Below are 3,530 nucleotides of genomic sequence, written 5' to 3'. Positions count from 1 at the left end.
CTCTCCCCACCCCATTAGTAACTCTCCTGTTGTAGGTCCAGCACTTAGGACTGATGACTTCCTTCATCACGCATTGGTTTTGCGTGCAACGTCTGCTCGTCCCATGACGTCCACATCCTCGTGTATCTCGAAATCAATATTCTAGCCTCGACACCAAGTCTATTTGGCCGTCTAAAATGTCCGCAATAACAAGCAAGCAGGACAACAAGCTGCTCTTGCTCCCACACTGAATTCCCTTGGAATTGATGTAAGTTGTGTATCAGAGTCAATAATTCAAGATGCAGTCACAGTGGTTGAGCTAACCGCCCAGTCACTTTCCACTCGCCTCTGACTGCCCACCAGAGGCTGCTGAGGCAGGATGTGCAGGAGTCGGTATCATCCTAAGTCACCAAGTGGAAGGATACGTGCTTCACTAGATACGCGTTTATAGTTGCCTGTATGCAGTTCGTCTGGTAACGTCTTTGAAGGAGTCTCACGAGTGGGAACTTGACCGATGTCTGTTTGTCATGTCTGCTTATGCTTCATCTGACAGTCGCTCTGACACCATCAAAGACAAGTTTTACGACGCCTTGAGTGCCCTGTTACGTCCAGGTAGAAGGTTTGATGTCGTTGTGGTTGCAAGAGATCTGAATGCACGGATTAGCAGGCTTAGCGTATCTGAAACTCAATTAGAAGGTTGATATGGAATTGACTCGGTAAGCACGGACAATGTTGAACGATCCCTTCAAATTTGTGCTGATGGCAGGCTGTTTTTATGCATTACCAACCGCCGAAATAACGGTGGTCGTCTAACCACATGCTTTCCTCCACCAGCACTGCAGCTGGAAAACCAAGCTGATCACATCCCCACCATTTACCGATGACGCTGATCGATAACTAACTGCCGCTTGTTGTAACTCATGTTTGTGGATTCTGCCCATGTGCTTGTCCGGAGTCCGTTCTCCCTCCGTTTTCCAAGGCCCCGTAAGGTACGGACTAATCGCTTAGCAAATGAGAGACTGGCAGCTCCACGAGTAAGGAGAATTAGTCACAATCGTTTTCTCAAGTCTTCTAATTGCTCCAGAATCCGGTTTGCATTCATGCTGGAACGAGATCGCCTCATCTTTATTCACTGCCAAGAGTGCTACCTGTGGTACGTTGCTACCAGGTTCACTCACGTACTGCTTGAATCTCAGAGAAATCTCCCTGTCGGTCCGAAACATAATTTTGCCCCGACGAATCCTCAGAAGTCGAGTGAAAGAGAGCTTACGCGCCGATCGTGAAGCCTGATGGATGCGAAAGACTAAAGAAACAGAGGAGGCCCAGGAATTCGAGAATGCCCGAAGACTGTATCAGCTGATTTGTAACCCTGGATGGCGAACATGGAACACCCTACAGCCTCAGAGCTTCGTGACTGCCCACCAGCTTGTCCTGATGCCATCCCACCCGGGGAGGGGGAGTTCTCACTCAACACTTGTGTGACCTGTTTGCGTGCATCTGAGTAAAGAAGACTGTGTAGGAGACAAATGAGGGGGAGAACCGGTGATGGTACCCATTGCCAAAAGAGGGATGATTGAGTGTATGTAGCTGCATGGACTGTTGGCAGAACTTCTCCTTTGTCGTTCTATAGTGGCTCGTGATACACTTAGTCGACAATAGCGAGCGGGATTCCGGAATGGTGAGTTTGGCGTTTACAAAATCCTCACACTCCGTCAGCTGCTAAAACAACGTCATGGATATAAACCACCTAGAATTTTTGTATTACTGAATTTATAAAGCCTATTTGACTCGTATCACCGGTCTACTCTCTTTGATACGCTTTCTCAGCAAGGAATGCTCCAGGATATTGTGAACGTAAAATGTTCTTCGTACTGTCAGACTTCCTGGCTTGTGAGGTATACAGGGAACTCTCAAAAAGCTTCCGTACACAAGGCAGTGTCCGTTAGGAGTGCCTACTTTGTCTATTCTTATTTAATTTCGTGATCGATGATATGCTGAGATGAATGCCTTATGGTCTTCAAACCCCTGATGTTCAAATAGCTGTTGATGAAAGTCTTGTCGACCTCGAATATGCAGACGACATCGTGCGCGCCTTCGAGGAGGAGGGGAAAGCTCAGGTGTTTTACGATGAACTGACCAAAGTCATCCCGTACTTTGTCGTGCGCTTTGCACCCACAAAGTGTAAGGTCATGCTTCCAGACATGCAGTCAGTAAACAAGTCACTTACAATCTAGGAAGAGGCACTCGAAGTTGTGGAGCATTTTGCGTATCTTGGAAGTTGCGTTAGTTTTAATCCTAATGTGACAGATGAGGTTAATGCACCAATCTGCAAGGCTCGGGTTCCGTTTGCCAATTTGAGGCACCTGTGGCGTCCCTGAACCTCATGGGACCTCAGGCTACAGTGAGAGCTTCTTTGCTGTGTGGGTATCAGACTTGGCCTGTTCGATGGGCTGAAATGAGGCATCTTCAGGTGTTTGTCTCACAACTATATTTTGTGTGGGATGTTGTCGGCGAATCCGTGATGAGGCAATTAGAAAGTGCGTTTTCGGTTGTGCAACGGGGAATTCCATTGAAGAATGTGTCCAGAAGCTGCGCTGATTAAGGAATGAATTACTCATGCCACTCCATCGTTTACCGAAGAGCTTGCTGTTTTCCGTGCCTAATTCAAAATGCCGGAGTCAGAGAGTCTGATAACCTTTAAACTGACAGAAATATGAATGAGACCACAAAATGTCCAGGTCAAATCGCCCTGCAGGATCGGGAACACGTGATCCCCACTGCGCCTAGATAGAGGCGATGTAAGATATGGCTGTTAATCGATGTCAATGGCATTCTTTTTGTCAGCTTCTGTCCAGAATGCCTAAATGAGTGTCTCGAGGTGTAGTAACCCCAGAATGTGTACAGTAAGCCGGCACTAAGTCCCTTCCCTGTCCATCTTTGTTCTATTCTTCACAATAAGGCTTTCAAATACGTCTTGGCTGTACAGCAGCGAAGCATCAGTGTTGAACACTGATGTCATGCTGTCGGTGATGATGAGACAGTTATGCTTATTTCATAAAATCTTGCACTACTATATCACCGAAGTTATATCAACTGTTAACAATGTATGTGATTTAAGACAGCAAACTCTAACGTAGCATGTTAGAATGATCTACCTTATGCATCCTTCACTTTTAAACTGTTTATGGAGGTTGTCTTTTGCAGCACGGAAGCATTCTGTATCTGTTATTAGCATCCTCCTGTGTCTTAAACAACATGCGAGTGTTCTTCGTGAATGTGGTCGTCCAAATTGGTGTGAAGGATATGCTCATCTTTCGTTTGATAGTTTACAAATTCCACGCCTGGGTGTCAGCATCACAGAATGAGCACTGCACTATTCCTGCTGCAGTACTGGTACGCAGTATTTTTCATCCCTGTGCTTACGAAATCTGAATGTTGCAACTTACTCTGCGGGGCACAATCGTCGAGAAAATGACTGAGGAGACTTGGATGGTGGTATTCTAACGGGACATTGAAGGAAAGACCCAGAAGTCAACAAAAAAAGCGTTTGG

Source organism: Opisthorchis viverrini, assembly GCF_000715545.1.
Source record: "Opisthorchis viverrini unplaced genomic scaffold opera_v5_68, whole genome shotgun sequence".
In the NCBI taxonomy this organism is placed as follows: domain Eukaryota; kingdom Metazoa; phylum Platyhelminthes; class Trematoda; order Opisthorchiida; family Opisthorchiidae; genus Opisthorchis; species Opisthorchis viverrini.
This window is presented reverse-complemented; position numbering follows the sequence as displayed.